A 25,642-nucleotide genomic window follows, 5' to 3' on the forward strand; every position below is an offset into this window, starting at 1 on the left:
GGAAACGGAAAACACGAGCAGCCATTGTCGTGGAAGACCGTGGCTGGCCATAATCTGAAACTCGCCGGTCCATTCACCTTCCCGGAAACCTTACGTAAATACTTCGTTATTTATGAAAGGATTACCGGAGGCCAGTCTATTCCGCAATAAATACAACTTTCTCGACTTCTCCCAAGTACCGAGGGATTTTCGAGGTATTCGTTCATCGACGGATGCAAAGTAGAAACAAATACGCTGCAAAGAGTAAGTTTGTACACAGAGACGGACGAGCCGACGCCGTGTCCCTGCGAAAGAATAAGGAACCGAGCGAGATCCGGTCTACCTGTCTCGGAAGATTCGTGTTTCTAGCAGGTCTACCTTTCCAGCGCCACGTACAACCGCTTTCTTTCGGCGATAACTCGTCCGGTACGTGCGCTACACCCTTCACGGGCCACGCCATTAATATTCTGAACTCTCTTCTTCGAGGGTTTTGGATCAACCTTCTCGACGTTCCTGACGAAAAGAATTGGCCGGTCGGGTACGTGAGGACACGCGCTGTAAGACCGACAGACCGCTTATCCATCGCGAACAATTTCGTTTTTGTCACGTCTGTAAGACTCCATGGAGGGAAAGGGACTGAATTACGACGACGCGACTCGCTTGTGATTTATATAATGGAAGATGAAACAAACGCGATCAAACGTTAACTTTATTTTTTTGACCGTACCTCTGCACGGTGTTTCGCGCTGAAATCGCGTTGGATTGCGGCACACCTGGCCCATAAATTCGGTATCATTAGATCCTCTAAATATCATCCGGACTGTTGGAGGATTCACCTCGAACCCTATTATTTTTTATGACCGTTATTATCCCTGGAATAACCCGGATGGTTGGCGAGTGAACGAGGACCGTGGCGATTCGCCTCTCTTTTAGAACGTCCACCGAAATCACGAGTTCGGATACACCGAATTTCGTTTTCGACCGAATCGATCGACCGTTCGAACAACGACGCACAGACTCGATTTGATCGGATTGCGCGCCGTTTTTCGATTTTCCATGCGAACCATATCGATACACAGCCACGACACCCAACGAAACTTTCCCTCTTTTTCTCCGTTATCTGGCGCACGCTTTCTCGAACAATCCGCCAACAATAGGTCCGTCATTTCCAGGTCGGAAGCTCCTACTCATCCTACTCATTACCCGAACCAGTTGAAACACCCGAGCGACACAGTGGCTTTATTCGCGTTTAAAATAATGTCGCGTCCTATCGTTGGCCGTGTTTGCCGAGTAATTATAAATTTCCCTCGATGGCATCTGTTTCTTTCTTCGAAGGACGCCACGGAATCCAACGATTTCGTTGAGCATTTAATCTCAAAACGAACGAGACAAATGCCTGGCGCGAACACTCGAAACAACTCTCACTGAACAAGAGAAGAACATTCGACCAATGGAAATTTCGCCGTTTGTATAATCGGACAAACAACGAGGTCGCAACGTTGAAAGAAACACCATCGCTGGAACTTACTAATTTTCCCGAGGATGAAATGGTTCGTTTAATTAAATCATACCTAATATCATGTCGATCCACGATAGGTGAAACGCGCGAGGAAGATTGGGACAGCGCAGGGAGAGGAAAAATATAATAAAAGGAATCATCGTCGTCGTCGTCCAAGGTGCACGTGCGAGTACGAATATACGAAGCCCCTGTGTGCTTCTCCGTTGTCTCTGGGCAAAACGTGCGAACCACGGCGACCGACCGAGTATATACACACCGACGACGATAATGCCACGGCTCGGGCGAGAAGCACGTTCCCGAGTTCCTGCTGGTCAGATATTTGTAATTTTCTTCCTGGTCATTGGCGACCGAGGTGGACTGGCCGCGCGTGCACGTGCGACTCGTTGATTCCCAAAGAATCTTCCATCGAGGACACTCCACCGTGATACTGTCCTTCGCTCTCTTCCGTAGCTAGCCACTTAACAATCGCCATCCTCGTACAATATCAACGCCTGACTGTTTCACGCATAATTCGTCCAACGAGGATTTCTTTGAGAAAGAGTACAAAGGCGCGGACAGTTTCTTTTTGCGATATTGTTCCGCGACGAAATACGAACCTTAACCAATATCATTGAGGGGGAAACGAGAAAAAGATCCAACGACTTGCAATGGACTTGGTAGTGTATTTCAGTGGACGTTTGTTCGCTCTGTGTAGCTCTGTCTATGTTTGGGTAGTTTGCCGAAGCGTCACCGGGAGACCTGGCAATTTTTCAGCGGGTCACCGAGAAAGTGACAGTCACGGAGTAGTAATCGATCGGCCACGCGTTAAAGACCCGGTGTTCCTCGAGTTGTTCGGCCCGCTAATTACTCGACTGTCCTCGACAGGCTGCGGTTTGAAACCGAGAGAGCGGAGGCGAAACGAGCGACGCGTGGAAAGTTCGTAGCTCCGGCTTCCTTGACAGGAACAGGTGTCGGCTGCACAAATTTCGAACAACAACCAGACCAACTCTTCTCTGCCTGCTCCTGCTAATGAGATGCACCGATAACATCCTGTTCTCGTTAGCCGGCCAGGGAAAGACGCGTCTCGCTCTTTCAAAAGTGTCGTAACCCATAACGGAAGTTAGGGAAGAGGTTTCTTCGTGTTTTCGTATTCCACACGATGCGTATGGTTATCACGGGTTCAGATTTGGCGGCCGAGATTGTACGAATTGGTTCAACCGGTCCTGGGTCGACGCGACGCTTCCAAGAAGTTTCGTTTATCCCGGCTCGATCTCGTTTTCGTTCGTAATTCGTGGTTCGTGTGAGAATTGTACGGAGCACGATAATTTGTATCGTCGAGGACTATGCTGGAGAATGATGTTGCTGGGAGCTAGAGTTCGGGAGAAAGATACTCAGTCGTTCACACGTTGCACGGCTTACAGAATGCTTGATATTCAGGTTAGATCGTGTCGTGCGATATCTATCTACTATCTAGTATGCGATACACGACGATTTAATTAGTAGAAATTCTAAACTTCGCAATAGATGGTGAACGATTCGGTAAACTAAGAAGTGAAAATCAAAGAATAGAATGTGAATGTGAAGAGTAAGGTTGAAACTTGGAGACAAGTTAGGAAACAGCGTTCAGGTCGAACATATGACACGTGAACTTTATCGATAGAGGACCGCACGTATTTTCACTCCAGAAAGATCGTGTTCCGCGATTTCTTTCCGACGAATTCCTGGACGACTTTCGAGCATCCGAGTGTCATCGGGTCGACAGAGCGCCGGGGACTCGTAATTCCGACTAGGAAGCGGTAGTTTCGAAACGGACGGCAACGTTTCCCTTTTCTCGTCCGGCCAAGAGGTAACAGAAGGTAAGGAAGTCTCGTTTCGTTGGTCCGAACCGGTCTGGATTTTATTTCGTGCGCGTTTGTCTTCCGCTCGGATTACTCTCGCGGCCATAAGCGGAAGATAAGATACCGTGCAGGATACCTACGTAAGGACCCCGTGACATATGGCGGGCGTACTAGGTCTCGCTTCTCTTTCTCTCTTCGTCCTACCGTCTCTGTCGTCGTTTCTTCCCGGTTGCCTGACTTTTCTCTTCGACCTGCTGTCCTCGCCAGCTCTCTCCTTGTCTGCCGTCGACCAGCGGACGCGTTCGACCTCTCGTTACTCGGATCTCGTTCTATCGTTGACGAGCTGCTGCACACGATCGGAAGGAAGTTCACACGGATACGCCGATTCCTTTCAGGAAGGACGCTCCGAACGGACCGAACATTGACCAGCGAGCGAGCCAGTCACAGCACGCTCGATTAATAACGAACAGATTTAATCGATGAGATTTCCCGCTTCCTGCAAGTTCCGCGCGTTTCGTGTTTCCTACCTTCGGTCCCGCGTTTATTCTTTCCGACAGATCGGACGCTTTCCGCTTTCTCGGTTAGTTTGGGCAGGTGCGCGCCTACACGAAAAATATGATCACTTGCTGTTACTAAAATTGTGGCTAGCTGTTGTGTTCTCTAGACGCGTCCAAATCAACATAATTTTTCGGAAATAAAGAACTGTTAATTTGCAAGTGATGCGAATAAAATTATATATCATATTGTACATCCTGTGGAGCGCGTTTATGCGATTTCAAGCGTGTCTGCCACGGGATAATCGACGCAACCTTGTGTTTAGAGCCAATTTCTCAAAAGGAAAAGTGGTCGATGTTGAAAGAAGGTAACAGTTAGAAGTAACACGTTATCCCAGAAGTAGGCGTGTCCAGAAGGGGATACCACCGAGAAATGAGAAAATTCTAGTTTCCAGGTTCATCGTCTAGCCGAGACCATGACCGATCGTTTCCGTGACGAGGTAAAAATCGGTGAATTGCCGTAACGCGATAATGACATTATCAGGTTCGACGTTGACTGTTCCAAGCCTGCAGCTCGGGGCAAGCTGTAATTTGTCGGAGTGTATCTCGGATCGAAAGCAACGGATCGGTAGCACCAGGCCGCGAATAGGCGGAGAAAGTCTCTCGGAAGCGAGATGTCGGAGATAAAGGAGGCGAGAGTAGAGCGCCTGTTGTTCCACGCTTCACCTCGTCTTCGATGCTGATTTTTCTTTGTCCTACGGACGCCTCGTCATCGGCGTCCGGTCAGAAAAATTTTAATGGGCTTCTCGAGAGCCTACGTTGTCCGAGGTATCGCGCGCTAGAAGACGTATCTCTCGCTTAAACGACACGATATGGCTGCGAGCGATCTCGAGCACGGACTTGCACGCGACCGGTTAACCCACAATCACGGTGAAAACGCGTTTCACATTGTTTTTCGGAAAAAATTCCGATCCTATCTCGTCCGACTTTGTATATGTACATAGCACAGAGTTAGATAGCTATAGGAGTGGATGTATTCTTGCGTCGCTCTTCCGCAACGATAAACCACGAGAAATTGTGTTTCGAGCACGGTGGTTAGCGAAAATTTATGCGTCCCGTGTCATATTTTCGAGAATCGCCCGAAGAGGGTTATCCTCTCTCGTCCTTCATCCTCGCCAAAAGTTGCAGTGTGTAGAATGCGATAAACATAGGAACGCAACGTTGCTGCGTTGCTCCCTGTTTACGGACAAGCTGTGTAACATTTTTTACGTGCGTAAATATCGAAATAATACGCACGCTCGTGCAACGATAATGTTTCCCGCGAATTTTTGTTTTTTCAGACAACGAAAAAAGAAAAAGACACATTCCGAAATTAATGTACTTTTCAACGAGGGTGTGGGAATCTTGCCAAAAATTGCCAGGAAAGGGTACGCGAAGCAGGGCTGCTTTCGCAAATTGCCCTCGAAAACAAACTTTTCGCAGAATATTAATTCTATCGGGAATGTTTACGCACGAAGCGGCGGCGTTTCGGTCGTCGAAGGAAAAATTCGAGAATTTTCGTGGTTCAGTTTGGTCCGGGGAACGCGTGCGAGCCTAGTAAAATACAATAATAACGCTGGCCGGTAATTGGAATTCCGGCATGGACGTTTCCGCGGCAGAAATAATATTTCTTTCCGGCGTTGTAATTCGTTACAGCCAGCAGCGTGGTCATGGCGTTATCTTCGTCTGCATGGAGGGAGCCGCGTAAAAAAGGAATTAGAATCCGCAGAGAGGTCTAGTTTGAAAGCAGTCGTGCAGGGTAGAAAATAGAAAGGATAAACCGAACCGCAGAAAGAGAGAGGAGATAAGGGCGAAGTGAAACGCGAAGGCGTAAGAGAGAAAAAGAGAAAGAGAGTCGGACGAACGTGGCTAGTAAGCATCGCGTAGGTCGGCACCGGGAGGAACGGCCGGAACAAAAACGTAGCCTTTATTGGTCTTTGTCCGCAATTGGAACGCGATGCTACGGCGCGATGCGTCTACACCGGATGAGATAATCGCTTAATTACTCTCGATACCGTGCTCGTACTCGTACGCACGCGAACCGTCCGCTAACCCAACTATATACGGCGCAACACGAAGAAGATGAAAAGAGACGAACACATAGAGTTTGCTCGGAGACACGATTCAACCGAGTCACGGTTTCCACAGCATGGTATCGAAATTGTTCGCTTTTCGAGGAAACGACGCGAGCAGAAGGGGGTGGAGGTTAAGGGTAGCTTTAATAAATACTCGTGTTGCGTGAGTTCCGATCATAGGCACACCCTAGTCGATCGTAGGCCACGCAATGCAACGAATGGTATTATCAGCGGGAATGTGACGAGTATCGGTGTCGCGTTTGCACGATCCCCCGATTGGTTCTTTCTGTTTCAGCACCGGCTGTCTAGTCTGGTAATCACCGGTTTCGCGTGTTAATGTCTTCATGCAGAAGGAGAATAAGTGGGATATCCCGGGGGCCGACCGGTTTACCACATGGCATCGTTTCCTAAAATAAGACATTTCCTCGTGGCAGAGACAAGGGGAACGTCACGCCGCGTCTTTATTAAAGCATTAGAGAGCTAGCGATCTCGCTACGAATCGCTGGCCGGAATAATTACACGCTTCGTTTCTCCCTTCTATCGTACGATAGATCGTCGTACAGCCGATCGCGTTCTACCAGTTACGCGGTCCATTAATAACCGGTGTCTGTTGCATGATACCCGTTTGGTCCTCCCACGCGAATTTAATACGCTCTCGCGCCTTTTCGCTTGTCGCGTCTTCGACAGTTACTTACTCGACACGTACTTGCCAGCGGAACTTGTCAGATCTCCGCTCTCGCTTACCTGAAACATAAAAGAACATCGTTGCGTTATTTATCGTAGCGATCGTCATGGATTAACACGAAGCTTATTAATGTTTCGCGAAGATCTGCAAACACTCGAGACGATGTGGAGCGTTATCGTAACGATATTCACAGGAAAATGCATGTGTAAGGGACTCGACCATGAGGAAATCATCGTTCGATCACGACGACAGCAGCGAGTATGTACTCGAGAGTTCCGCAGGCAGGAATATCAGAGGCAACGTTAGTTAATTCAGCGTAGTCTGCGGGCGGTTTGCTAGCCACGCTCGACAGGAGCGTGCGAGACTTGGACACACGGTAAACACGAACCGGGGTATATGGTTGTCGCGTGGCTCCGGGCCACGTCTATCTTTCAGTCAGTGACCCCGACTCCGGCCAGTCGGGCAACTTAGTCTTCTTCGAGGCGCACCGATACAGCTAGCACGATAGCTACCGTGTCGCAACTGGTCTCGACTCGTATCTCTTGGAACGATAATAATCGGATACAGCGGTTTCGCATTTTGATGGCGTTTTCGCCACACGAGCCAGAAATTTTTCTTCAGAAGAGGAAAATTCCGTTTACCGTTCATCGAGTCGAAATCGAGGAAACCGTTGCCTGGTACAGTGTCGAGGACGCGTCTGCTACTCGTCAAAGGAGAGACATTGCACTGCCTAGGAGCAAGAAAGAAAAAACAAACGATCTCGAGGAGACGTAACAGAAAGACGTTGTATCGGCGGAAGAGTCGGTATTTGCAAATGAGAGGTTCTTTCGTAGTCGACGGGACGCGAAGGGAAATTTAAAGATGCACGCGGAAGAGCCTGTTCTTTCCATTGAGCTTTGTCTCCGAGATTTTCTTTCCTCTCCGACCTCGTTGTAGTCGACACGGAGATAGACGTTCCGCGGCAATAACAATCGCGGAGAAGTTTGTTCGGACATAACAGGAGACGAGCAATTAATCGAGTTATTCTTTCGTAATTTTCACTCGTTTCCTTTGGAATTTCAAGTGGCTGGAGAACGCGTGCATAAAATCGCGCGGTCGTTCGATAGACCAAAGGAAGCTTCTTATCGAGCAAAGAGAGAATGAGAGAGACGAAGTTATTCGCATCTCGACGACTTTGTCAGTCTAATCTGCGACATCGAGAAATAACGCCTATCACCTTGGCTATCCCATTTCCAGACTTTCTTCCTATTCTTCGAGGGCTTTGAGTAAGTACCCTGTCAGGAATAAGGAGAGTTTTACGTCGATGCTTCTGGTTCGAATAAAAGTTCGTGGAGCACGCTGAATCTTTTGTCACTTCGTTTTCTTCTATTTTATCGAGGATACTCCTAATCGAACAAACATGTTTCAATTTTCGCTTGAAACTCTTCTACTGCATTCATATTTTCAGACAACTTCGAGACAGATTTGTGGCAAAAATTACGGTTCGCTCGATCCTTCCACCGTTGCCGGTCGATTGGAGAAAAAGTTTATTGCGACAAAAGCAGCGGAAAGTCGAGGATTTTCCGAACCGGCATCTGGTCCTTCGTTTTTCTTCGGTTTGCTCGCGCCGCAGACCCATCGCGTCGTCGGAATAAATCAAGATATTATTCTTGCGTTGCCGGAGTATGCAGCTGCAGCTAGAATCCGCGACTAAATTTCGCTATAAATAACACCAGCGACTTTTCCATCTTTCGAACTCAAGAAACTTCGCGCTTTCCATCGTCTACCAACTTCCAATTTCCCGTCTAATCATCTTTTTCTGACTCTTATCGCGATAAAGGGTCAACGAGTTTCATTCCACCTCCTCTTTTTCTCTAACTTCCTCGTTGTTATTTGCCGCGCGGAGCAGATTTCCCGTTCGTAAACACAGAATCTTCTTTCTACTATCTTCAGCTACAACGTATCATCCACTGGAGAAACCACGACAACGAATTCGCAGCTTCCACAGATCCGAGATTGCGTGATAACGAATTACTAGGTACTAGAGATTGTTCCTTCTGTTTTCAAAGGAAACCTCTTGCCTCGGCCGACGTACGTACGCGAACATGGAGCTCGCACCTAGCGTGCATCGAGCCCTAGGGTTGTTTGAAATTCCGCGGAGATATCGGCGTTACGTCGTTGTAATAACCCGACGGACCAACGCGTATTGTCGGAGCGTGCGTATGCGTGTCTGCTACGTACGTGGACTACGAACTTGTGACACGAGCGCTCGGATTAATCGCGCTCTATGGCCCGGTGTAAGATTTCGTCTGGAAAGTTTGTGAAATAAATGGAGCCGAAACCGTAACGATACGTAGATCGTCTGGGGGCGGCGGGAGGGATGATTAATCGACGAGGATAGTTTGTCTTTCAACTCTTTTAACTTTCGTAATAAAAGATCTTAACACAAAGCGACAGAAGTTATTAAGATGCACGTGATTCTTTGTTATGAAAAATTCATTCGGAAGAAGATCCTGGAAGAAGATGAGGTAGGAGACGTTTCTCAAAGAAACACACCGAGAGACCTTGGGATACGAGCTCTTGGAAGCGGACGTTCTTGACTTTCTCGAAGGACGAACACGAGAGGTACAGTGCGAACGAACGCTAATCCCATTGTCCTCCTTAGAAGCTGACTGCCGAGAGCCGCTAGGATCTTCTTTCCGCGGAAGGAAGACGTACGCGCGTCACGGTGAATATACGTGCGTCACCTGTGGACAGGTAGACCGCGATGTACATACGTCGACGCGAACACGGCTGCGCTCGTACGATATTAGGCCGATGTTTTCTGTCGCGTGCAACAGTCACGGAGGAACAGCATCGTGTAGCCTGTTCTAGACAGGATAGAAAAGAGCTGCGGCGTTCGTTTCTGGGATATTTCTGGCAAAACCAAAAAAAAAAAAAAAAGGAGAGAATCGCCTGTGCAATCACAGTGAAGCGTTCCATTAAAGATGGCGGTTATGATTGGTAGAAAAATGTTATTAAGATGAAGAAGGAAGAACGGCCGTGTCAGAGCATTTCCGTCTCTCGGTGTTTGATATTTTCATGGATGACGGCGTCGAGCTAAGACCGCTGGCGAAGAACAGGGGCGTCTGCCACTTTCCCGTAGAAAATACTGCAGCGCAAACTAAAACTCCGCCGGAGATCGCTGGCCTCATAGTCCTGTCTCGCTTACTTATGTATGAAAGTTACGTGGCCCGCGTTCAGTTCCGTCCTTTCCTCGATCCCCGTCCGCCTTCCCTCCACACTGAGCAAACTTCTACGTTATTCATACGCCGTGGATGAACGATGAGTATCTGTCCGCCGCGTCTACTTCTGGACAACTCGTCCATCGGGGAAGGTCGTCGCTTGAACTTCGCGGAAACTCGACGGAGTCACGGACTTGGTCTTCAAGGACAGGCTGCAAGAGACCCAGGTGGAACAGAGACACCAGTTTAATCCCCTTCCGTGAGGAAAGAGCACCTCTCGGAACGTAGAACTGGGCACACTTTCCAGCAACAGCGTTCGTGAACGCGCTTCGTCAGTTATTCCATCGTATTGTTTGGAATGACGTGTTTGCCTAGCGGTGAAGTGTTTCAGAAAATTAAGTTTCCAAGAGGTAGAGACCACTTTGGCTTTTTTAACGACTCAAGGCTGTATTTTTTCACCGTTGCTACCTTTTACAGCGATAGTGAAATTACTTTTATCAAATACGCTAGTTGAAGAAGTTAGAACGTTTCAGCAATCGAGTAGCCGATGTTAACGGCGAAACGATTTAATCCGTGAACCGGTCAAGTGGCGCTTTCGTCATGAGAAGCCACGCGCGGTCAACGTGCTCTGCATTTTCAGCGAGGCTTTACTCGCCGTACGTGGCTCGACGAATTAACGAAAGCAAACAAACTGGTCAATCGGTAGAGTAAGCCGATCGATCGTGTGGGTCGTCGGAGAGAAAAGTCGAGTCTGTTGGCGCGCCGCGAGAACAGCAGACACGCTTCTCCTTAGATTGTCCGAGGGTGGCTCGGAGGAAGAGGAAGTGGCATTCTGGGTAAGGAAGAGCCTTGTGCGCCACAGTTAGCCGCAAAAGTGCATTAGCGTCGGTCGTCTGGCCAGCTTCACGGAAGTAACGGCTCGTGATAGCGTTTCCGAAGCGAATGGCGAATTTACGGAAAATCCGACGCGCCTGTGGACCGGTGGCTGACGACTTCGAAAAATCAATTTCGAAACAAAGTTTTTTAAACATCCTGTTCCACTTCAAGTTTCTGACACCGTATTCGCTCGCAAATCGACGCCTTGAAAGCACGTATGTATGGATTGATATTCACACAGATTAAAAGTCATCGAGTATCGAATTCGACGAGTATAAAATCGGGCGACTCGAGCGTGGATCCGCGAGAAGAATAATCGGTCTAGACACCGAGCAGGAAACAGAGACGGTCGTGTCTGTGCAGCCGCGGTGCGCGAGGGAAGACAACGAGGCAGAAGCCAAATGTCTGCTGCGTACACGGGGGATGCTGGAATCGAAAGAAAGGACAAGGAAGAAAGAGGAGGCAACAGCAGTAGCGACGAAAAAAGAAGAAGGAGGAGGCGAAGAAGAAGAAGGAGTTGGAGAAGAAAGGAAAGAAGCAGCGGCGGATAAGCAGAGAGCAACGTTACTGCCGGACAGAGTGAATTATGGGACAATTAGTTCCGGCAGATATATAAGCCTCAGACACAGAACCGGCCTCTCTGTCTTTTTCCTTGCTTTCCTCGTTCACGATTCCGTTGCTTCTCATACCAGCAAGGGGGTAGGTTTCTGGTCTTAAGGGACGCAAAGAGCAGCCCGGGGCTTTCGTTCGGTGTCCACGCGAACAGAAAGCTAAGGAGAGCGACTGGACGACTCATTAACCACCGTGCTACGCCGTTCTTTGTGTCTGCTCGCAGTCTTCGCCGGCCCTTGCCGCGTTTTCCACCTTTTTCCATCCCTCGTGTTCCGTGTCTCGTGGATTCCGTTTAAACTCGTTCGAATTGTCGACCGCGAGGTTCTTAGTCGCGTTTCCTGCCGCTCTTTTTAACCGCTTTATTCCATCGAAGCAACCGTAAGAGAGACACCGGGCTTTTCAAACGTTAAAAGACGTATCTTTATCAAGTATGTATTCATACTTCATAGGGCGGGACGTAGCAATAGCTAAAGCAACGAGAGACAACGTTGAATTTCAGGCTCGAGCGAACACTGATGCAGTTTCGGACATGTCGAATCGAGTTTTGGTGGCCGCGCCGAGCCGCGGAACGAGGAACACTGGTGATTTTCACGGTAGCACGAAACCGTACAGTAGAATTTTCGATTTCTCGTCTGGATGGCGCGACCACCGACGGAAAAAAATTCCGCGCGAACCGCAGCGTCCCGTCGCGCCGACGAACCGGCGGATTCGGATTCGTTGCGGTCGAATCTTGTGGTGGCTGGTCGAGAATCAGGTCGTGTAAATATAGGGGCTGTCGTTTAACGAGCCGTGCGCGCCGTCTCTGTTCGCAAACGAGCGCCGTAGTTTCGGAAGAAAACGACTCGCTTCCGCCGTCCCCGAAACGGCTAAATTTATGCGTCGAACTGGATTAAAGCCGATCGAATGTTTGCCCGCGCGCTTCAAACTTAATGGAACGCGATTGCTTCCTGACATCTGGAAACGTCGTTCGTTTGGAAACCTCGTGCGTCTCCATTTCCAACGTTTACGGATGCGAGTCGAATAAAAACACGAGGGACGGTTGATTAAACTTTATCGACCATATCGATTTTTAATCGAGACTTGCTCCACTTATAGAGCGTCACTTATTGTTAACAGTTATCTACTCTCCTATCCAATCCAATCTTCATCCGCGTATTAATTTATCAGAGAAACGCGATAAATATACCATAAGGGGCGTCTTGCCCTCCATAACGACAACGTAGACATCACGCGAGCGTAATCGAGAGGAAGCTCGAAACGAAGCACGATTCACGTAAAAAGCATTTTCATATCTGTCTGGCAGGGTCAGGGTAGATTCCACTCGCTCTCCCCTGGTATTCTGGTTGCAATAAGAGAAAGGCGGACGCTTCTATAGCTCGTTAATAGGACGCACCTCCGCTTCAGGGTGGCTCCGGGCTTTCTGATTAATGGCCGTGCTAATCAAATAAACAATCCTACATCTGTCGACCGAATGTGTTACCAAGCTGCGGGTATATAGTATATATCCCTGGCTCTCCCTAATTCTCCCTTCCACCCGAATCGGTCAAAAGAAGCCACGGTTTGTTTTCGTCCCCCATCCTCCTCGACATCATTCGTCCTCGTCGGATCCGCGGTTAGAACGGGTCGAAAGAGACCCGAACGAAAGAAACCGATAGCGGAGGGAAAAGATAGACCGGAACCGCGAAGAAAAACACGGCGTGGCCTCCGAGTGGCAATTAGAAGGATTAATGATTCCGTGCTGGGGACGACGTCGTTCCATACGGCTGTGTTCCGTTCGACGTGTTTGTCGGTCGGCGTTTGTCATCTTCCAATGGCGCACAGAGGCAACAGCCAGCGGGTATTGTAGCGATTAGACGGGACTTGTACACACTGTGACCGACTACCGTTCATAAATCAACGTTCCTTCCGTTTCACGCCGTAGTCCACCTTCGCGGATCCATGCTTGTAGTCGTGTCAGCGGGACCAGTGATAGTCGCGCTCGGCCCTTGCTACAAGCTTCCGTACTTCCATTGAAAGATGTGCGGAGGATAATGGAGCTCGTGCGGGAAGCGCGGATGTTACGCGCTTTCAACGTTCGCGACTTAATCTTCAAATAAATTACACCTTACGCGAGACGTTTACAATTGCGCGCTTTGTATCGCGCCAACGGATACACCGCGGATCCTTCCATTGATCCTTTCGTCTATCAAATCGCGCGACAATATCGCCAGTTCTGTGTCTCTTCCTGTTGCTGCTTCTTCGTCGGACGAAGCGACCACTATACCAGTTGCGCGTTTATTCGCGTCAAGGCTAGGCGAAGCGCACACGAATCGCGACGCACGTCTTCCAGCAAGACCGCGCGCATAAGTCAATGTTACGTTCGTTTAACGTCTCGTCGTTCCGCCGAATGGAACGCGGCGTTCTCGACGCGCTATGATCTCGTCTGCGAAACGTGGCAACTCGCTGTACTCTTCGAACGAATCGGGATCAGATGCTAGGAGATGAACGTCTAATCCCTGGCTGAGAAATATTCCATTCTCATCTGGTTCTCCGCTGTAACTTTCATTTCATTCTTTCGCACAATATAGTTGATACGTTGCTCCATAGACGGGTGATTTTACGGTGAGCATCAGGTAGAAAATAAAGGAGATCACCGAGAACCATACTCGTAAACGGGGCAATTTTCACGGTTCCGACGAGCGTATCGGGACGTCTCTGTTAGCCGAGCTCATCGTGGAAAGGCTGCCAGGTCGGCGCGGCGGCGTGACGTCTCAGTTCGCGACGACGTACCCGGAACGAAATTACCGCGGGGCACGTTCCTCCGTCGAGCTTAAAGTAGATTTATGAACGCGGAGATCAACGCGGAACGACGATATATGGGTAATCTCGGGAGCTGTTGCAAACTCGTTCAAAAGTGAATACCAGCAAGAGGCGGTCGCCGAATTTCGCAGTGAACTCTCTATCTCTTAACGTAATTTCTTATCGATCTGTTTGATCCGTTGCCCGAGTATCGAAGATTTCAACCCAGCCGGATCGATGCGTCGGTGGAAAGAAGGATTTCCAGTTGGAATCCCACACGCTGGATTCTTGTTGCTTCTACGTTATCAGAGAGAACAACGTTATCGCGTGAACGTGAGGCAGAAAGCTACACGGAATTGCCGTGGATCAGAGTGTGCTCATTTCCTCCGCTTCACGCGTAAATCACCGACGCTATGGCGACGCAGTCACCGATCCAAACGTACACACCACCGATCTGTAGGATCGCGTCCCGCTCACACCGACACGCAGGCAAACCGAGGAACACCGCGACGCGATCTCGGCGAAGATCGATGACGATACGTGGAAACTAGGAGCCGGCTGGTTATACGAGTGTCCAGCTGTCGCGGTCGTGTCACGGCTAGCTACATCTACACGAATTTAGATATTCGAGACGATCGACTTAAATAACTTGTTCCGTGCGAGCACATTTTACACGAATTCTTTTGTCACTGTGACGATAACTTTGAAATGGAATTTTTTAGAATTATTCGAAATATTGGACGATCGCTCCTGTTGCTTTCGCAATTGTAATAACGATTTTTCTATTAATAATAGTCCTCGTCTTACGACCCAGTTAATAATTATCCACGAAATTATTCTTGTTTCTCGACATCAAAGATCAAGATCAAACAGAGTTTAAAATCTATTAAACGCGACAGCGAACGTTCTTTCCGCGATAGGTTTTTCCATTCTACGCGTGTATCTCGCAGAAGCTTGACTTTATCTCGCCTTCATCGTGCTATTTCGGTGACTGGCAAGGTTCGACGATGGGCGGGCGCGTGGACGCGAGCGTGAGCGTTGCTCGCCTAACCGTGTCGTACAATTTAGTAATGAACGTTGTAACGACTGGTCCAGCGGCGTAGCTATTTGCGTGGGTGCCGCGAGATCGACGACAGTCGGCCGGGAATCGGGAATAATGTATTACCGCTGTTCCGTGCGACGGGGCGATTTGTAAACGTATCTGCTTTCCGACTGCCAGCTCAACGATCTATTAAGTAATAGTCCCGAGGAACACGACGCTGTCCATCCGTCTGTTTCCCGACTCTTGTGATCCCTTGCTGTCGCGTTGGCGGATCGTAAACGGGTGAAACGACGAAACGACGAAACATCGGACGAGTCTAAACAAGCACGATCGAATTAACTACAACGAAGATTTGGAGTCGACGAAAGCGAGAAGCCCGCTGGAGCGTACGCGTTCTCGGAGACAAGCCAACAACGTCGCGAGTTGTCTCCCAAAGCGGGATCAGGCGCACACCGTCGTTTGCCAGTGACAGTGCCGGCTAAATATACTCCGTGAGGCGTTTAAAACTGGAGACAACGTTTTGTGCGCCTCCTCGTTGCTCCGTCCCCTACGACAAAGTATCAGCGCCTCGTGTACACCGCCACGCGAACACGCGCGAGTCACGCGCACACCGCGTATTTCCGCGAGTTCTCGCGATTGAATAGAACGTCTGGAAGGACCGGGTACCGCGCACACCGTACATCGCTCGCAGTTCCCACTCGTTCCTGGCTTTGTTCCGCTCCAACTCTCGCGCCATCAGTCCATCCTACAGTTTCCACGACTTTCACGGTAAGCACACGCGACGTTTGTCTTGGAATTGGAGGAGGATCTGTTAATTAACGGTAGGGTTGAATTGGAAACTTCGGATTAGAAAGTTGTCGGATGGCACTGCGGCTGAATCGAGTACGTCGGTCTGTGACCCGGTTAAACCAGTTCACTCGGCCCTTTTTCAGACTTCTTCTGGGTCGACTTCTGTTTGACCAACGACCATTTCGCCAAGTGGTTCCTCTGAGTCGGTACCTTTGAGTGTCGCGTACGCGCGGGGTCGATCTTGATAAGATTCACCGATGCCTGACCGTACACACGCCGACGAAAGGCGCTTTTCTTCGAGCCTATTGACTCGTCGGGATTGGCGCGACTTCGAAAGGAACTTTCGCAAGCCTGGAAACTGGCAAAGTGTGTCACGCCCCGTTCCATCGTTTTGTAACGAGCGTTCGAAACCATAAACGGCCGCGCATGGAAGATTGGTTGCGTCATTCTCGTGAATCTCGCTGGTCTCACGGAAATCGACGCTGTCGTCGCTGCGAATTGATCGCTCGTACGCGGATCCAGCAGAGCGGCCGAGTGCCGATTAATTCGCGCGTCGCCCTTCTAGTAATCGTAATAATAATAAGCATTTTGACGGACGCGATGTTCATCGCGAGAGCGTCACGTCAATCGCAGATCGTTCGCGCAATGACGGGAGAGCCATGCGTGTCGCGCGTTGGAACAACGGCTCGTCCGCGGTGGCCCGCCTATAATTAAGCTGACAAGCTTTGACGACGTACGAGGGCAGGAACAATGGCCGCGCTAGGCTCCGGCCTGACCGCAGAACGCGTCGAGTAAAACGCGTCACACGACACGATGCGGCCGTGTCGCGGCCAAATGTACTCCGTGGAGGCTGGCCGCGACGCCGTTATTTCGAATATCCGTCAGCGATAGCCCTGACGCGACGCTCTCAAAAATACGCGCGACCTCTCGTCTCTCAACGACCAATTCCGACCTGTTCCCGGTATTTGCTGTCGTTTCGTCGCGCTCCATCGTACGTTTTATCGATTTCGAGGTAGCGGAAAATGGAATTGCCAGCCGACGGCTGACAGAGCATTCCTCGTATACTGGAAGAATCGATCACAGCCTGGTTTTCCGTATCGAAGTATCGTTAATGTTTCTTTAAACAGTGACCAGGTCAGAAATAAATAAGCGACGAGACGCGAATACATCGATCTTCCGCATCGCGCGTAGGTGGTCCCGGGGGCTCTTGCCTGGATATAGCGCTGTCGGTCGTCGATCGATCGCGTGTTCGCTTGGATTCCCGAAATGGCATTGCTCGCGACCGTAACGAAACGTGTCATCTTGCAAGATTGGCGGACAACTCGTTCGATTCGCGTGACGTTTCCGGTATGAATACGACTTTATTTCGAGCTGGCTGGTATTTTAGAAGAGAATCGAATCGATCCGATGAGAATACGGCGGGTGATAGATAACCTTTCCACGTATCGCGATTCATGCATCCGTAATCAACAGCGATTAAGAACGGAAACGAATCGACAACAGTAATGAAACTTTAATATTCCATCCGACCTTTCGTCCAGAACTTTCTACGAAGATCGATCGTTTACCAAGAATATTCTTAATACCTGGCGCATAGAAAGCAGGCGAGAATACGACTACCTGCAACATCTAAGAATATACAAGCGAACTTCAGTCGTAATCGGATTTTGCGTAAATATCGCAACACGAGAATTGCCGACATACACATAGCCACACAAAGGTATCTCGAGAGACACGATGCATTTTTCAGAGACTTTAAATATACGTTGGGTTGTTCGCGAGTGGCGAAGGTGAATCGCGTTCTGTGCAACATTAATCCCTTTTTTGTTATAATACTGCGAGCCATGCAACTTTCGTCGCCACGAATCGCGAATATTCTCAAAACACAGGTGCTTGCATCTGGACGCTATCGTTCGATTTTGTACGAGTTTGATCGAGCCACGTGTAAAGAAAATCGCAAGCAATGCACGGAGACATTTTTATGGTCGAAAGTAATTGATACGACATGCGACGAGAAAACGACGCGAGGATAAATGGAAAAGTAATGGCAACTAATTCTCAGCATCTCGGAGAGCGAAAGTCGATGTTTCTTTGCGTGCAAGTACTTTGCGATGTTGGTGAACTTTTTCTCGGCAAAGCGGAGTCAAAAAGTCGGTGAAAAAGCGATATTACAGGAAAACAGGAAGCCGATGTCGATGATTAATTGCTTCTCATTTACGCAAGCTCGTTTCCGTTAACATCAAAAACCAATCAGCTAGAACTTTCGTTCTGACCTAATAACTTGCCACACTATCAATCCTCCCTTGCTGCTCGATCAGCTTCCGATCAGTCAGAAGGAGTCAGAAATAATTGATTAGAACCTCCTTCTATTATGTCCACAAAGTTTCCTTAAATCTTTGTTCCGCTTCTCTCTTAAGTTATTATCATTTATCCAGCGAACGAAATCCAAAGACGAGTAAAGTTAAAGAACCTTCGATGTTCATTTTCTGTTTAACAGAATTACCGCGACACAGAACGACGGTTTCTCTCGGTTTCACTGACCGGACTGTATCGGCGGAAACAGAGAAACACGGAGAAGTAAAGGGAAAGATTCTGGTAGGCGACGAAACCGGAGCAGATTTTGAAAGAGTGCGACGTGGACCGTCTATATCGAAGAAAGGGCCTAGCGGTCGCGACCTGGCGCGATTTCTATTGTCGAAGCGTCGGGCACTGTCGGAAAAAGAATCTCCGGGAACGAGGAACAAAAGAGGTGTCTGCCAGGAGTCGGAGACTGGGTAAAAGCGGCGAGGAAGCGCGCTGGCTCTTGGCAGTTAAGACGAGCCAAGTTTTCCGCGCGTGGCACTCGATTGTTTTTCCGTGTGGAACACGCCGCCACCGAGCCAATAAAACCGCGTCGCAGCACCGAAGCTTGGATACGAACGTTGGTTTCTGTGGCAAGTATAAAACCGTAAGAAAGACCGGCTAATCCTCGTTCTACGACGTGGTGCGACGAGCCAGACAATGTCTCGGATTCTTGATATCGCGCGGAAAAAAGACACACGCGATTGTCCGGATAAAACGTATAGACAAACGTCTTTAGTTTCGTGTCTTTCCACCTGTCATCGTGGCAGCAGGAACACGGAGTGGCATTGTTCCACGTGCAATCGAGAATTCCTGACGCGTGTCAATAAGAAAGATGTTTCGACCTAAGAATGTTACTTCCACGTCTGCTAACGAGAAAGCGTTTAGGCGTTCGTACATTCTTTCCTTTGGTCGATTAGTGGAACACGGCAAAATTCGGACGAATATCTCGAAAGCATCTCGTTCGACGAGGATCCTCGAAGCGATAGAGTCGCTCCGAAGAGGATTCCGAGGAACACGACGAACGCACGAGCGTAGACAAAAGGTACTTTGTCGAATCTACCTGCTGAGTCAGTGTTGCCAAGCGTTCGTCGTTCTAGGACCACTGGTTCGAGCCACTACGCTCGTTCCTGGCCCACCTACGTGGATCTTAGGAACTGGTTCTGACAACTTGTTCTAACGATATCTAAATACGGAGTGTAACGTGTCGCGCGGAAGGTATCGTCTCGTCTCTCGTCGCTGCTCTGTTTGCCCGGAGCGGCGTGCAAATAAACGCCACGTGCAAATAAATGCGACGCCTCGCTAACCCAGTAACATCGACATTCTCTCATTGTCGTCGCCCTTAATCCTCGCAAAACGCTGATAACCGCAATAACTTCGATTCTATGGTTCCGAGCCGGCTTTATCGGCGATTCGCGGTAATAGCTGGCAATTATTCCAGCGGCGGTAGCTCCAACTGAAACCAAAGAGGCGAAACGGTGAACGTCGATTTTAGAGAGATAGGCGATTCGAGGAAAAGGAATCGCGTGCAGTTAACGAGAACACAGCCCACTGTTACGTCGAGGAACCGACGGTTCGTCCCTTCCAACGACACGAAGTTTCTGGGTTTTCCTTCTCCCCGCGCCCTTTTTCCCTCGTCTAAGCCAAGAGTCGTTAAGCCCTCAGCGATCATGCGACTTCTTAGTTCTTTCTTGATAAGTTCTTCCCCGTTTCCCTTGTACGTTCCCTCGATTCGTGTTCGTCGATTCGAAATATGCCACTACGTTACATCGAAATGGCCGAAAACTTTGGGACCAGGCGACCCGCGCAAATAAACCTTCGAAATCTCGTTAACCATATCTGGCCTCTACTTTGTCATCAAGGGAAGCTCCCTTTGATCCTCGTTTAAGGACGTTTAAGTTGCTCGCTTCGTCAGGACCGCGTGATTTTCTCCCGTGATCTTTCATCTGTATTTCCAGTTCGCTCATCTCAAGCGTACATGTCGAACTTCTAGAGATTCGTATTTCTAGCTACTTGAACTTTGATATTCGTTCGATGCTGTTCGTTTCGTGGAAAGGTAAAGGTTCGTTCGAACCCAGCCTCGATTTTATCGTGTCCCACGTAAATCACGTCTAAGTTTACGCGAAGAATATCGCTCGAACCACGACTTTGTTCCACGACTCGACCATTTATGCCCTGCATTGATCCGGTGCGTCATACGCCGTGACGAATACGGCGTCTATGACGTTCCGGCTCGATTGAATATTCTACGAGCGAAGGAAAGACGTCATAATGCATTGGCCATCGGAGACGTTCGCTGGATGGCCAGCTATTTCTGCATCCGCAGACATTTCAAGCTCGTCCTGCTTTTCCACGCGATCTTTTGACACGCTCGCGCGTCACTCTACGTGTTCCAAGTAATTTCTCGGAAATTATATCTCTTGGAATAGAGCGTCGTTGCCCGCGGGATTGCGATTCGACCGCGAAGGACACGTATCTTTTTGCCCGACTGGCCAAGGAAATTGGGTCATGATTCTTTGCCGCGGATCTGGGCCAATTAGCCCACTTTTCGATCCATTCCTCTTTATTAGCCGTCGTTATTTGCACTAGATGAGCATAATTTATGCCCGAATTCGTCGCACTCGTGGCAATTTTCGAGTGCACCACCGGCCGTGGTTTATTATCGTCTCAAATAATACGCCGAATGCACTGCTAGCAGAATCATATTTTTTCGTAATTTTGGAAAATTGCTCGTTCCTCTTCGCTGGAACAAGTACACACAAATATAAGTCTCATCGTTTCTCAAACGTAGAGTGTTCGTTCCAGTGTATCGTCATGTTGACTCTAACTTTGCCACGATCCAAGCAGACGGCATACGACCGCTCTTGCACGCCTTCGTCAAAATTCAAGAACCGCCATCACGAAATTGGCAAACTCCGACAAATCGATTAAGAGAAGTGGCGATTCGAGGATGAGTTCGATTAAAAACGCGGGACGATAATAGCGTGCGGGAAGATAGAACGGCGTTCGTCGAGATTCTTTTGTCGGGATCCGTGGCGGAAAGTTTCCTCGCGCGACCGCAATGCGGACTCGCATTACTATTAATATTCCGCTCATCGATTCCTCGCCCATTCATCATTGTCTTCGCTTAGTTACCTATAATCCAACTTTCCGCCGGTGGCGGCGGGCTCGTTAAAAATTTCATAAGAGCGTAACTCGCCGCTTTGCTTCCTTTATTTTTCGTCTTGGCCATGGACGGACCTTCGTCTAGCTAACTCCACGCTCCGTGAAATATGTACGCGCCCAAGCGGGATAAAAAACGAGCGAACGGACGCGGACGAGCGGGCAACCGTGCCGCGATAATGTATTAATAACGAGCTCGTTCCACGAGGACCCCGTTTCTTTCCTTTTCTCCCCTCCATTCCGTTGGATCGGCGTTGGCAATATATTTCTCGTTTCACGGGATACACCCCCGCACATAGACGCGGCTATTCTCTAGGAGGCACCGAGGAAGCGACTGCCGCAATCTGAACAGGAACATTAAGCGAAATCAATGAACGCGCGTTCCGGCCGTTCTGAATGGCCGATCAATTATTCAAATGATCGACCCGCACGTGATTTCCGCGGAGTAGAACGGCAGGTGACGCGAAGCGGTCGCCATATGCGAGTAATGTTCTCGCGGAGAGACGAGACTCACCCTCGACGAACACGCCAGTATCCAGCTGTCGAAACGATACTTGCCTTTACGGCGCTGCGACATAGCTGTCAGGACGTTCCACCGGACTGACGCGGTTACAAATTGCTGTAGAGCTTTTTTTAGAGTCAACCTGCTACCCTTCGCTGAGGGGTGAGGCGGTCGTTTAAACACAGCGGAAAAATCTTCCGAACGCTTATCCGTCGATGCAACTCCGTTAATTGTAACGACAATTTTTTTAGAGCGCAGTATTATTTGGTCACACCACTGGATTCGAAATAAGTGGAAGCTGTACCTTTTTCTCGATTTCAGATTATCCCATCCCCTCGCCGGCTTATCGTATTGCCGCTCGAACGATCGTTGCTCGTTGTTCTCATGCCGACCCCGGGCTCCGTGGCCGCCAGCAATTAATTATGCCAATTGATCGAGTGGGGTATCGGTCCGGCACGGTCATGCATGTTAATGTGCGAAAGGACATCTGTTTCCCCTTTCCGTGCACACGCACGCTGCTCTCCATACTCGCTATGCATCCAGACCGATCGCAAAAACCTAACTGCCTGCGCTTACGAAGAAAAGTCTGGCCTTATCACTCTCTAACTAACTCTGATTTTTTACCAGTATGCGATGCCAGTCACTGATATACGAGACACTTTTCTACCGTTATACATAATTTACAAGCACGTTAAAAAAATGCTTGGGGTTTAGACCATTTTATATCGTGTGACCACTAAATGGCTTATTAAGAAAACAGTCGAAAGTTCAACGAATAATTTTAAAAAGGTATCGCGTACGCATTATTAGCGACAAATTTTGTGTCATACGTTGGCAAAAAGTCAAGATCTGTTTTTGTCGCATCGCATGGTAAAACGCGCGGATAATAATGGGAGCTGCCCTTTGGAGAAGTGGCTCGATGATACCAGTCGGATCGTCGGACGATATTTTTTCGTATTTTCTCGTATCGTAGTGGAAACGCCATTCGCCGTGGTAATTTCACGCAACGTGTGCAAAAAATATCATGGCCGATTCGAGCTCGTTTCCGCTTTTAATCGGCCACTCGACGGACCGCTCTTCACAGGACGGTCCGGTTATTTTGTCGGTTTAATCGCGGCCGATGAAAACAAAAATTCCTCCATTCCGGCCAATTGATTTCCCAATTGTCATACGGCGACCGGTAATTGGAAAATCGGAGTTGCCCCCGCGAACGTGGCGCGTGTACATACGTCGCACGATGCGCACGGTACACACACGCCTATGCGCGCATAATGCGAGCACATGTGCACGTATCTGGCCGTATTTGTAGTGACAATGCCCGGGGAGAGAGAGGAAGAGAGATAAAGGGGGAGAGGGAGCAGTTAGGAGGCAACGTATGGTCGGTGCAATCCCGGAGATCAGGTGGATTCACAATGGTTTCATAGGGCCGGCTAGGAAGTCCTCGAGCCTAGGGACATATGCTGCGGATTTTTATGGGGGTCTGGCTGGCCGTGGCGTTGCCATCCCCCGATTTCAACCCTCGCCAGACCCTTGCCACGCGAGCGAACCCATGCCACTAAGGTCGTTTCCATTGTACCAGGACAATTCGCGTCGAGACGCGGGATCATCAGCGCTCATTGTCACCGACTAATCGAATCTGGCACCGACCGAATCGTTCGCGCCAATCGCTCGAACGTGCTCAAACGCCATGCACGCCGTCGCGTCCACGTTTCGCCCATTGGGAGAGGATTGGCAAATATTTCCTGACGTTTTTTTTCTCTCCGCTATTCATCGACATCCTGGCAATCGTTTGTCGATAATTTGACGTCGTACACAAGCTTTTACGCGGATATTATACGTCGACGGCTACCACCGCTTCAATTGCTTCTTTATTTCAGTTAAATAGTTGTAGCTTTCTTTGACTGCCGCTCGTACTCGACCAAAATGGTATTGTACGATCATGGTACGAGCATTCGTCACACACTTTTCGGTTGAAACCCTCTAACGAGAGTTTGAAGAGCATGTTACGCGATTCGTTGCGCTCTCGAGGCCACGCGACACCATAGCCGAAAAATATCCGCATGGCCTCTTGATTCGTCGAAATACCATGGTGGACGCGTGCCACGCTGTGCTGATCGTGTTACTTGGCGTGGGAGAAGTCAACGAGACGGTCAGTTTACCAACGCGTATGCCAGGGACACGCTTGTCGACACGATGCCACGCTTCCGTTCGCAGCCGGTGAAGATCAAACGAGTGGAAGCCGGCTGTCTGTCCTGTGGGCGCGACGCCTGGCGTCTTTGATCCGATCGGTAGCGACCGCTGCTTCGTACGACGTGCGTCGTGACAAACCTAATAATCAGCCTACAAGTCTGTGCTCTGTTCAAGGAAATAGCCGGTAGTCTGAGGAGAGTTGGAACGGCGCCTTCGTGGTCGGCGTTTCATTTGAAATTTCTATGCAAATAAACTTTCTAACGCGAAGGCTAACCATTACATTAGAATATTCCGTAGTCGTAAACTAGAAGATTCATGGCGAATGAGAAAGAAATGGTAGGAAGGAAACAGGAATCATGAGACAGGTAAGCGGATGGGTAAACCTGATAGGCTAATGCGTCCCCTTCCACGTCCGTTTTATTCCCATTGATCGTAGAATAAGGTGCGCCGTTCGTTACAGACGCCTCGTGCAATTTTTCCGATAGTTAACCAATCGATCCAAGATGATGTAGCCGGATGAGCGAATTGACAATGCCCATCGGGACAAAGGTAGAAAAATTGCCCTGGTAAAAAATCTGGCCGTTTGGAAGCTCTGCGTACCTCCATAACGGGAATGACGTTGGCCAAGTTATTCGGACGGTAAAGTTGTCTTTGTGCGGACTAACGAGCGCAAAGAAAGAATGAAAAACGCACGTAGCGTTGCACAAAAGCGCCAAAGCGTACGGGTAACGATGGAACGTTCGCTTGTAAATAACAGCAGAAACGACGATGTGAAAGCTGCGATTCGGCCGACAAATCGAACTTTAAAACGTTTGGCGTGCGACATTTTTGTGGCCTTCGAGGTCGCAGCGTACCAGCCTCCGGTGAGTGGAATTCCGTCGCATTCCACGCGGTGTACACGTCGCCATATTTATCGGCAGGTGTGCGGGATAGGCCGCCAAAAAATCTACCATCCGCGTTCGTGCGAACGTAAACCGCGCGCGTGTACTAATCGCGACAGAGTCGACGATTCTAAAGGGGGATACGTCTCGACGCGCGCGCAACAGCGAAAGATAAACGCGTCGACTATCGCGCGGTCGTTAATAAGTCCTCAACGGATTCCACGGAAGTGGCTCGTTACGATTTTTACGCGGTTTCGCGACAGAATGAATTTCTATGGGGGTGCAAGACGCTGGTCTTGCGGTGTACAGGCATGAAACATCGGCAGGGAGCCGATACGCCGCGCTCCTTTATGGAATATCCATGGAAGAATGTTATGGAAGTCGGTGGTGCTTAACGAGCTCGGGCTCTACATATACGTACTTCCTCGCGAGCCTGCAGATCTTTCTCCCTTTCTTTTCCCCCGCCGTTCCTCTTCCTGCTTCTTCGATCGCCCACCCTCCGCGTGCTCGCCGGCCCAGTGAGGCGCGCGGCGTACACGCGCATACACGCTCCTCGTGCAGGAATTCTGAATGCTTAAAGGCTGGCGTATTCTGCGCTGGACCTTCCCGCATAATACACAACAACGCTGTATAATACGCTTCCGCGTGCGGTAGCTATT

General features: G+C 49.3%; 1 protein-coding gene across 5 annotated transcripts in view; it reads right to left on the bottom strand.

Annotated features, from left to right (window-relative positions):
* The window catches only part of LOC132912565 (uncharacterized), a 228,945-nt gene that overhangs the window by 80,878 nt on the left and 122,425 nt on the right, over positions 1-25,642 (bottom strand). Inside the window, exon 1 of one of the 5 annotated variants that reach the window (XM_060970073.1) lies at positions 6,619-6,679. The exons of the other annotated variants lie outside the window; for them this stretch is intronic. The gene's annotated coding sequence lies outside the window, so the exon portion shown is untranslated. Of the gene's footprint in view, positions 1-6,618; positions 6,680-25,642 lie in introns of those variants that run through there. 5 annotated transcript variants of the gene reach the window in all.

This window comes from Bombus pascuorum, chromosome 12 (assembly GCF_905332965.1).
Source record: "Bombus pascuorum chromosome 12, iyBomPasc1.1, whole genome shotgun sequence".
In the NCBI taxonomy this organism is placed as follows: domain Eukaryota; kingdom Metazoa; phylum Arthropoda; class Insecta; order Hymenoptera; family Apidae; genus Bombus; species Bombus pascuorum.